The sequence below is a fragment of the Cyprinus carpio genome, chromosome B14 (genome assembly GCF_018340385.1).
Source record: "Cyprinus carpio isolate SPL01 chromosome B14, ASM1834038v1, whole genome shotgun sequence".
Lineage (NCBI taxonomy): Eukaryota > Metazoa > Chordata > Actinopteri > Cypriniformes > Cyprinidae > Cyprinus > Cyprinus carpio.
In genome coordinates, this window is record NC_056610.1 from 15,833,447 (window position 1) to 15,845,674 (window position 12,228).

At 34.4% G+C, this 12,228-nt stretch overlaps 1 long non-coding RNA gene across 1 annotated transcript; it reads left to right on the plus strand.

Annotated features, from left to right (window-relative positions):
- Positions 1-3,430: 3,430 nt before the first annotated feature.
- On the plus strand, positions 3,431-7,129 carry LOC109076543. Its single transcript, XR_002015424.2, has 3 exons — positions 3,431-3,561; positions 4,881-4,979; positions 6,693-7,129. It is a non-coding gene; the product is annotated as an uncharacterized LOC109076543 (long non-coding RNA).
- The last annotated feature ends 5,099 nt before the right edge of the window (positions 7,130-12,228 follow it).

Genomic DNA, 12,228 nt, shown 5'->3' on the forward strand with positions numbered 1-12,228 from the left:
GAAGTCCATATGAGTTTGAATGCTATATTACTAGCCATAAAACAGCTTTGTTTGAAGAACAGAAAATATTTTTTTTTATGAAATTTTCTGAAAAAATTGATAACCACTCTAGCTCTCTTTGGTCTCTTCATAGGAGTTCATGAGAGTAGCAGCATTATCCGATTTGTGAACAAACTGTTCTTCTAAATTGGTTATTTTTGGTTGATTTACTTCACTAAACAGGTCTGAATGATTCATTCACAAAGCGGACTGATCCAGTTCACAAATTCACCTCAGTGGCACAAAGATCTAAAATTGCATTGAAAAATAAATAAATAAATAAAGATGAATGGTTTTGGAATTACATGAGGGCAAGTAAATGACGACACTATTTCATTTATGGTTGAACTATCCCTTTCAAATCCCATTTTTAAGGCTTTTTCTATAAAGTCACGCATCATTTTGTTTTGAAGTCATTCTTACCTAATAAATCTTTCCTTCTCTGCCTTTGGACTTTCTCCATGTGAGGGTGCGCTGACAGATCCTGGGCTGAACGGAAACGAGCGTGTCCATCCATCCTCACCTTTCTCGCTCCCTCCTTCATCTTGTGTCTCTCTTCCCTCTCTCCTCTCTGTTTTTTCAGGTGTGCTGGGCTCTTTGACATTTCTTCTTTCTTATCGCAGGAGGCAGGCAGGAGTCATGGGCAAACAACACGCATCATTACCTTTGTGAGTAAAGTGGTCGGGTCCTGGCACCTTCAACCGGTGTGGAATAACTAATGCTTTCTAGAACCTTCTACCCGGCTCTGGACCAGCCCTGAGGTCAATTGGGGGTTCACCCATCGCAGATAGCTCCGATAACTGGGCATTTATTTGCCCTCGTGACTCCACAAAAATAAAGCCTCAGGGTATGTCTAGAGAGCAGTCCTGAGACCCCCAGTAACTCACCTATGCATTAATATCAAGGATGACTATATGGGAATGAAAAAGAATATACAACAGTTCTTTCTGGCCCTGAATCTGATTGGCTAATAAGAGTGTGATATTAGAGTCCAACAGCTGTCTCACCGTTTGTAGCACTCTGCTTGCCGAAGTTGCCATATTTCTCACAGTGAGTGTCATGGCGGACGCCCAAATCCACTATAATTTTAAAAATAATAGTTTTTGTCACAGAATGTAGTTTTAAGAGTTTTTTTTTTTTTTAGGCGAGAATAATTGTTTGGACTTAAAATATGTGGTTTGTCTATTAAGCTAATGTCTATTTGAAAATTTACTTACAATGTTTTTGGAGATGTGAGTATCAGGGAAACAGCGGTCGTTCAGTTCTCATAAACCCGCGGAGAGTGCACCTCACCTCGGCCAGATCTTCTGGAATTTGCCGCTGGCTCTGATGTCTCTGTAATGGTTAAACATAACATACGATTGGTTTTGGGTAAATCTAACGCCCAGTCTTTGATCCCATTTATCTTATTTGTTCCAGAGCAAATCGTTTTGTATCAGATGCAGGTAATCACACTCGCTCCATTGATCTCTCTCTCATAATACTCTGTTCCGCAAAATACAGTGCTTTTAATACAGTACAAATAAGCTTTTAATGAAGCAACTCAACGTTTCTTCGTTACTAGTTGTAAAGTGACGTTTTTGAATTAGTAATGGAGGCTTGGGCTCAGCTGTTAAACTGTCAAACTAAGATTTGAGTCCATGGCAAAAGGAAGTAGTTCTGTACAAAAAGGAGTTTATAAAGCCACTCCGTTGGTTTATATAAATAAACCGGAAAATATATATATATTTTAATACATACTCCTTCAAATTGTTGTATAAATGCAATAATCACACTTGTAGCAGTGCGACATGGCTGTATATCGCCACACTGTGATTACCTAAGGTCGAAACACACCCGTGCCGATATACAGCCATATCTCATGTCTACTCATTAGGGGTGTGACGAGACACTTATCCCACGAGACGAGACGAGACAAGATTTTTAGACTTTTTTTAAAGAAATCCTCAAAAATGAAATATATAGGGAAAAAAATGGTCTTTTATTCAACTGAAAAACACAAAATGCAAAAAATGCAGGTGCATTTTGAAATCAAATTGTACTTTATGAAATTAAACATCTATTTTAATAAATTTTATGCAGTTATAAACAACATGTAAACACTGCAAAATGTTTTGCCACAAACTCAACTAACAGGCAAGTAATTGCACAAAAATTATAAATAGTATAAATAAAAATAAAGAACAAAAAACAAAAATAACCAATCGTTCACCCATTGTTGGATATTTTTGCATATGTAAAAATAAACACACGACAAAAAAAAATCATTAAAAAAACTATATATAATATATATATATATATATATATATATATATATATATATATATATATATATATATATATATATATATAAAACACGATTGTTTTTATTCGAAAGAATAAAGCAGTGGTTCCCAAGCTGGGGGATGTGGAAAGCTGAGGGATAGTTTGGGTCCTATGAAATCCATTTTATATTTTCCTAAATTTTGTTTTATTTTTTTCCAAATTCTGTTTTTTTTTTTTTTTCTGTTTTAATTTTTCTGGATTGTAGCCTTATGAATGAAAGTAGCCTTATGATTTTTTTTTTTTTTTTAATATTTACAGATACTAGTCCATATCATTATTTGATTAAGTGTAATGGCCTACTTTTCATTAATTAATTCAAAATGTGACAAATTTCTCGTTAAATTGTGATTTTTAATTTTATTTTTTGACTGGATAAAGACTTCACTGCGTAATTTTCATTTTCATATGAAATGGTGAAATGAAATGGCCAGTGTACAGTGTTACCAAATTGGGCTACTTTAACACTGTTGCTGCGGGTTGTTTTTCATGTTTCATGAAGCAACCTCAATAACTTGATATTTAGCCCCTGGAATGTGAATTTTACCAAAAACGTGTATTTTACTCCTGGAACTCGATTTTTAATGGGGACCTCCCTTGACATGTAATTGGGTGGGTTTTATCGAGAAAACCTTGTAACCCTGCCAGTGTAATGCAAAACATATCTGAAAGGTCTGCAGGAAGATATCGTCACCTTCTCGCAAGATCAGTAAGATCTCGCGAGATCTCATGCCACGAGATCTCCTCACCCCTACTACTCTTGTAAGGCACATGATAGTTTTTTTGTAAGTCACATGATGCTCTAGTAAGCACAGTGGTGGTCAGTAACAGAGTAGCTTTACTTCTTTACCTTACTTAAGTACATTTTCAAGTATCTGTACTTTACTGGAGTAGTTTTATTTTGAGTAACTTTTACTTTTACTTCACTACATTCCAAAGCATAACATATCGTTACTCCTTATATGACGTGCTGCGACACGCAGAAGCGGTGTCTGATTCAAGAACGAACTGAGTCTTTTCAATGAACCTTTTAAATCGGTTCGCAAATCGCAACAAACGATTTGAATTAGAATGATCCGATTGCAGCTGTTCTAGAGTCGACAACTCACTGATTCAAATGAACCGTTTAGTGCGAGTCTACAGTGAACTGAATTCATAAGTAAGCACTTGTGAGCGCGCGCGCGTCTGATGCTGTTAAAGGTATGTTATTAATGTCGAAATGAAGGATTAATAATGGTAACTGAAAATCATATTTAGGTCAGAACTGTCAGTTGTTTGTGAACTAAATCTGCTGTAAAGAGTGATCTATTTAAGCCCACTGAAATGCTTAAATGCAGACGATGCAAACACATCAATCATGTGTCGATCGTGTCTCTATATTTTAGGTAAACAACAACAACAACAACAACAAAAAAACACATTAAAATAACACTGATTAAATAAAAAAACTCCTGCACGTTCAAATTCCCTGCTGCTGTAACATTAACTGTTTTATTAAAATGCTACGTGTGACGTCTGTTTTTATATTGTCTATCAACAGTATAAATGTTTATATTGTTTGGATTAACTAGCCGAGTAGACAGATATAAATGTTTATTCGTAACCATGCTGAAAATAAGTAAATATTGTTAGCTGATGCTAACTGTCTAGCTAACAAGCTTGCTGGTGCTAAGTTGAGGTATTTTTTAGTCCAAATATTTTTATTCAACTACCTAGACAGAATAACATCTGGGGGGAAAAGAAAGGCTGTGATGTTCAGAACATGGTAACTACAGTAATTATCAAAGCTGGAAGTGAAGCCCTCTGGGAGTATTTGGCCAGGAGTGTTTTTACACCACATACAAGGTTTGAGAAGAAAAAAATCATTATGACAATATAATTATACTGTCCTTATTCTCATGTCATATATAACTGTGATGTTCTGCAAAACAACAAACTTTAAAACACGTTTTTCTTACTGGTGAGGATCAGATGGTCAGATCTGTTTTCACTCGGGTACATCACAGTGGAAGCTTCACAGTGAACATTACTACATCACTCTCGTCAGCGTAGTCCATATCAACAACAACAATATATCTTGACTCCATATAGTGGTTATTTTGGGAAAATCCCAGGTATTTTGAGCAGTAGGATTATAAAAAAATATGTGCTAATATAAAATTAAATTAAGTAGCCTATATAAAATTGCAAAATCTATCTTTCGGTACTTTTTTACTTAAGTGCATAAAAAATCGAGTACTTTTATAATTTCACTTGAGGAAAATTGAAAAAGGAGTACTTTTACTTTCACTGGAGTGATATTTTATTATACGTATCTGTACTTTTACTCAAGTACTTGATTTGTGGACTTTGTCCACCACTGGGTAATCACACATTTTAAAAAAAGGAAACAACAACAAAAAAATTGCTGGCCATAAGTATATTTTGTACAATTCTTTGAGTTAGATTATTGTTTAACATAAAGTACGTTGGGATATTAAGATTTGCTACCAAAAGATGTTCTACCTTGGGATATACAGACATCATTTGGAAGTGCTGCCTGGATGGTTACAGAGAAAACTGCTGATGGTCCAATCAAGAAAGGAGAGCAGATGTTGACTGACTGACTGGACAATCAGGTATTGCTGTTTTTTATCTATTTCGGTGGGTTTGTCAGCTGGAGTTTCATGAGTCAGTATTATCATTTTATTTATTTTTATTTTCCAAACTACGGAATTAACTGATTTGTGTAATGTTTGTTTGAATGGACTTTGAATGATTGCATATGAGCTGATTTATAAACTGATATTTTGAACAGTGAGCCATTTCAAGAATAGTTAATTTGACCTGAACAAAAAATTAATTCAGAACTGTTAGCTTAAAACCCAAGTAATCTATTTAAACTACATTTGGCACTCAAGTCAGTTTGCTACACCCCACATTCATTGAGAGTACACAGTGCTCATGAACTCCAAAAACTCCCCCCCCCTCCCCCCCCCCGCACCCACCAGAATACAAAGAGTTAAAAAAAAAAAATATATATATTAAATATATATATATATTAAAATATATATATATATATATATATATATATATATATATATATATATATATATATATATAATTAATAATAAAATAATGAGCTGTAGCATTTCACTTATTTCCAGTAATATTGATAGTAATGTCAAATTGTTTGATTTGAAGTCTGTATTATTCACCTTATTGTATTTGTTATCACCAGGGCAAGTGATCCCTTCCATAGTCCTTTAACAATAAACTCAAATGTCCAAATCCTAACCAGTTAATTGGGATGTTACCACGTTAATCACACCCCCCCATCCCCATCCCCATATATCTACTTTATTAAAGATGTTTCTCTTTAAATTGCTTAGAAAAAAAAATAGACACTATTATTGACATATAGTAAGAGTAATGAGTTCAAATTGAATGCATATTGCAAATATGAGCACAGATGAACAGATCTGATAAGGAATAATAATAAGGATAGATAATGAAATATCTTAGAGCTTAACATAACCATAAAAGTGTATATATGCAGTGCGAACCCTGGTTCTTCAAAGATAAAAAAAAAGAATTGTTGAGGTGGTAAATACAACATTTTTATTTTTAGTTGCTTAACTTATTTTAATGTTTGTTTTGGCTCATTTTAAATAATCTTGGCCAAAAATAACATTGTGCAATGCAGCGTTTGGCTCTATTTTAAGTGTCATTATTTGGAAATGCTTTTAACAATGTTTGTATCACTTGCCACTTTACTTTAATTTTAAGAACTATTTTCTTTTTAAACAATATAGAATCAAAAATGGCAACATTTCCAAACTGCATTTTGCAGTATTGGGGTGTAACAGGACAAATCTGTAATTTAGAGCCACAAGCTCACATGCATTTATCATTCAAGGTGAAATGCATTTACTTTCAAATGCCAGTAACTCAATCACTCAGAAAATAGACACAGGACCACAATCTCACGCAGCGTTCACATGCAGACAAGCTGCTAATTACAGAGCTAACGACACAACACACAGAGCTTCTCGCAGGTGTGGCTTCCAGTTTACCTCGTCCCCACACAGATACACCTAAAAGAACAAACAGTTTTGTGAAAAGATTGCACTTTAAAAGCTTTGAAGATGTAATGGATATCTCGTTTGTAGATATCTACTTTATCATAGATGTTTCTCCTTAAATTGCTTAGAAAAAAATAGACATTATCATTGACATATAGTAAGAGTAATGAGCTCATATTCAATGCATATTACAAATATGAGCACGGCTTGATATATTTCAGGGATCTGAAACTCCAGAAAGATTTTTTTTTTCTTTCTCTCTCTTAGGAGAAACATTTGAGAAGCAGGAAACTTAGGCAACAGTCTCTGATCTTCAGAACTTTAAAGCTGACATTTCTGCAGGTCATTGCAGTCAGAGGGTTAGAAGTTTCCTGAATGCAAGGCCCTTTGCGTCTTTGAGCAAAACGGAGTACTTGGTTGTTTGCTGCAGATTATACTTACAGTTTATTGTGATTTGAGAAAGATCTCTGCATCTCTGCAAATGGGTGGCTGTGCCAAATAGAGGATTAAGGAGTAGCTGAGAGAGAAGTTCGCCTGATGGGAAGTTTTAATTGCCTGCCTTTTTTTCTCTCTGTCTGTAACCTTTCACTGCTCTAATTAGTCAACAGGTTCAATCTCATACTTGCTGTAATCACCCTTAAAGCCTGTCTCTGCCCACTCTTTTAACACTGTGATGTAACAGACTGCAAGTTAGAAAGTGGACTAGGGGCTACACGTGATATGTGTTGGTGTGTGTGGGTAAATCTGGCCAAATTTAGATTGACCACATATAACTCATCCATGTTTTAAAAGTTTGGGCAGTTTTAAAATGCCACATTTCTAATTATGGTATCCAATTGGAAATTGTAAAATACAATTAAAAATGTTCTGTTCTATTTTTAAAGGTGAAATGTAAATTTAGTGCCACATGTATATCAACTATGCAAACTGATGATATGCCTGGCAGCCATTAACCAAATACAAGGACATCAGGGTGACCAGACCTGTTTTCTTGTGATAGTCCACATTTTTGTTGGCCTTTGCCCAACTGGGGCTGCTCTTGCAATTATATGTTTGTTTTATATGAAGCCTAATGCTCTCTATATAGCATAGGCTTCTTTAAACAAACATCACATCATATTATCATGACTTACAGTATATATTCTTGATGCACTTCTCTGTTTGTTCTAAAAATGATAAAAAAAATTAAAAAAACCTCTTCTTTATAACAGTCCTCAACTTCTAAATAACAGAGAACAAATCATAAATGACATAAAAAACAACATTATTTCCATTAAAAATAAAATTACTCTTTTCTAATTTTCTTTTTTTTATTATGTAATTATTGATTTCATTTACCATTATGTAGATACTTCCAAACAGAGAAAAGGACATTCCAACACAACACCTAAAACATTTGTTCTCTCTAGCGTAAGTAATGTCCCCGGTGTCCATTTCAGAAATCTGGTCATTGTAGATTATGCTTGTGGACTTGTTTTAGATTTGAGCAAATTGATTGGCTGATTCTGCTGTGTGTGCTGCAGGTTCAGCTCATTGGCTCAAAGTCACGCGCCACTGGTTGACACCACCCGGGGTCATCATCAATTTTGTAGATTAGCTAATTTATAGCAATTTTTTAGCTATAGATTGAACGTTAAGATTTAAGATATGAGTTAATATTAATCCTTGAAATATTTAATGAAGTCTAGCATGATGTAAAATTTAAAACAGCAATTCAAAATCTTTACATACTTGATCAGCATTCAGCATCATTATAGACATAAGTATGTATTTATGCACATATGTTTATGTGTGTATACATTACTGAATGACCAGATTGGTGCATAATCATGTTTGTGTGACTGAAGTAAACGCTTGCGATTTGTTGCGTCAGTGTGTGTGTGTGCGTGTGTATGTGTGTGTATGTATAGAGAGGGATCAGCTGGCAGTATCTTGCATTATAAACAGGAGGTCACATGGTGTTGGGTGGGTATCAGGTAGAGGATTTCCCTAAGGACATCATTAAGACAACGCCGCCTAAACCAGCAGCCTGAGCAAATCTTCTAGTAACTTCCAGGAAATCCTCTCTAGAGCAGCAAAGATATGCCAGACCAAAAGATCTCTACAGTATCTCTGGGATGTTCCTCTAGGAAATCAGCACATCTGCTGAACATTTTGCTGGACAAATTTCATATTTTGCATCCACATTCTCCGATGACTCAGAAAAATGTGTTGGAGCAGGGTATTTATTTATTTTTAAATTAATTTTAATTATAGGCTTGAATAACTGTGGACCGTAGGAAAGTGATTAGCTTATGTTTAACAATATGGGAATAAACCAAAGATTATGTAGACTTACAAATAACTTACATGAGTCATAATATATATGTGTATATAATATATAGTATATTATATTTATATATGTTATATACCATGTGTATATATATGTATATGTGTTTTTATAATGTATTATGTGTTTTTATGTTTATATATATCTATATATATATCTATAATATATATATATATATATATATTATATATTATATATATATATATCTCCTCTATTTTTTATTTTTTATTTTTTATCACATACCAGATCGGAAAGGCATTTTATTTTCAATAAATACTAAAAGGAAATATGTGAAAGTGGAAATAAAGTGCCTCACATGTATTTAATAATTTACATTCGATACGTTATTATTGCATACTGTTTTATAATGTACTATTATACTGAGATGCAAATATCTGCCACTATTTGCATTAAGTATAAATAAAATCTAACTTCTATTTACATTTATAGAAAAGAAAATAGGTCTAATGCTATTTTTACTGAATGTAAATAGAATTTATTACAAAGAAAATATGCTATTTTCATTTAGTGCAAATAGCTGTTTGTGTTGATAGATAGATAGATAGATAGATAGATAGATAGATAGATAGATAGATAGATAGATAGTCTGACATTAAGTTGGAACATCTGACTCAGGGTTGGATGATAATTGGCCCACACTTGTCCCACCATGTTTGTCATTACACTTACACCACGATTCTTCAACCACCCAAGACTATGGAGTCAGACTGTCCAAAATGAACAGAAGTTTTAGTCTAGTTACATGCAGGCTGGGTGAGAACATCTCACAGTTTGATGAAAGCAAGCTGTAGTGAGTGGGAAACAGCAAATGAGAAAGCATCTTCCTACTACTTTGTGCCCATCACCCAAGTTCAGCCAAGAACTTGTTTTGCAGACAGTAATGTCACTTGCCATGCCTGACATAATTTACTTGAGTAAATAAGCCCAACCCACGCAAATAAAATGCAACACAATGTCATTCTAAATGGGTCACTGCAAACAATTTTCATGAGTTATTTACGTAAACTTGACTAATCAGGTTTTATAGGGCAGAGGGTGTAGGTTGTAGTTCTTTTTTTTTGTCCATAAAAAGACAGGCTGGACATTTGAGAAGGCGGAGATGTGGTTTTGTTTGGGGTCGAAAGTGCAGAGTGAGTTTAATGTGTTGTGTCGGGATGTCCTCATCCCAGTATACTTGTGTCCGGAAGCGTGTTTGCACAAGAGTCTATATGTTTGGACAGGTCTGGTTTGAGTTCACGCAAACACACACACAAAAATATTTGTGTGCTTTGATTCATCTTGCCTCCTTTCATCAACTGTTGCCAGCTTTAAAACACACCTGAGAGTCAAAATGGATGCAGTCATAACAATAACGGCGTCAACGCGACAGCTCACACCAGCAACTCTGTTTGGCATCTGTTACAGCAAATTACATCAGCAATACCACACCATTACCTGAGCTCTTACCAGCACATAACAACAGCCAGTAGGGAACTTGTTCATGTGTGTGTGTGTGTGTGTGTCTTTCAATCCCCAGACACCTGCCACTCTGGCTCACAATCATATCATGCTCCTATAACTGCTGTTCTCAGTCATATATGGAGCGAGTAAACCATTTTTACATTATGTACAGAGCTCGCTGGCGTTCATCTACACTCAACGACCTAAAATATCATAACATGCTTTCCATTCACACATGCATAGGTTAGCATGCCCGATAATCTCCTCTTGCCCTTGTTCCACGTCCACTCCAGCATTAAAGGGTAAAAAATACAGAAAAAAAAAACTCCTGATGAGGGACACAAAAGGAAAAATAAAAATCTCATATGGTTTGCTGCTTCAGTAGACAGCCTCTTTTTTTTTTTTTTTTTTTTTTTTTTTTAAACCTTAACAAAGTCAGCACCAACGACTTCATCATACTAAAGCACAGACCTCATCAAGACAAAGTCAAGCTGAAGAACGTCCTTCACATAAAGTCAAAGCAAACTGTACTTAGGAGTTCTAGAAGTACAGCTAGTAAATGATCTGGTCTAAATATAGTCAGCAGTCTCTGCACAGAAACGATGGCTTCTTATTAAAAAAAAAATAAACATTTTCACAAGTGGGATTAAGTGTAAGCTTACAAATAAATAGCACATTTGCTCATAAAGTGAAAAGTGCCAATTAAAATGGCACCATGAAATGCGCTTTTTATGTTTGATTGTAACTTATATATTGTACATACACACACACACACGTTGGATTTCCATGTTTTATGGGGACATTCCATAGAAGTTATGATTTTTAAACTGTACAAACTGTATTATCTCACACACACAGCCATTTTATGTGGACATTCTATAGGCATAATGGTTTTTATACTGTACAAACCACATTTTATATCGCCCTAAACCAACCCTACACCTAAACCTACCCCTTACAGAAAACGTTCTGTATTTTTAGATTTAAATATATATATATATATATATATATATATATATATATATATATATATATATATATATATATATATATATATATATATATATATATAGTTGATTTACCCACTTGTTTCCTCATGGGGACCAAAAATGTCCCCACAAGGACAAGGATTTCGGATATTGCCGTCTTTGCAAATGGAAGTAAAATTTTGTCCCCATAATGTAGGGTTTACCAGGACCACAAACACTAAATATATTTTAAATAAATAAAATTATATATTGCAATTATAATTTTAAGCCAATTGTAAGCCAAAAGAACTGGAGGTCACTCTTGTTGACTGGATTGATGAACAAGCTATTCATCACTTATTCACTTCTGACCCCTTTAATGAGCTAACATTGTACAGAAGCCAGACACATGCAGACCATGTGGGAATACAATCCAGTCTTGCTAGTCCGACTGAATACACGTCATGTTTTTGGTTCTGATTTAATGCAAAAGTGCAACCTCCATCAGCACAATTAATTGTTGATGGTGGGTGTGGACGACTACTTCAGCAATGTACCAAAAACATATCAATCATTTCCACAGACCACTCCATTTGAGCATTCATTTTCAATCCCCTTAAAAGACAATTTGTCAGAGTGAGTGAATAAAACAGAGAACTTTTACATCTGAAACTTTGCTTAAAATGATTTAATGGCAGCCCACTTGTCAAGTGTAAATGGAGGCTATATTTAAAAAGCATTAGTGGAAGAAAAACTGGCACTTTCATAAGACTGCATAAAATCATTGAAATTTAAGATAACCAGTTATATGTAGAGGACCATGCTGTCCTGCGATGGCTAGTATACATCTGAATATATAATTTTATTGAAAGATTAATTGATTGGGTGTGACTTGTCATGGCAAAACTAAAGTAAGAAAGAGCCACTTTTCACAGTTAGTTACAAAAAGTTATTTCTGTTTCTTTCACAATACTTGGTCAGTATTACTTAACATTAAAAAAAAAAGCTGATCATAAACCTCAGGAGGTCAAATGTAAAAATGATA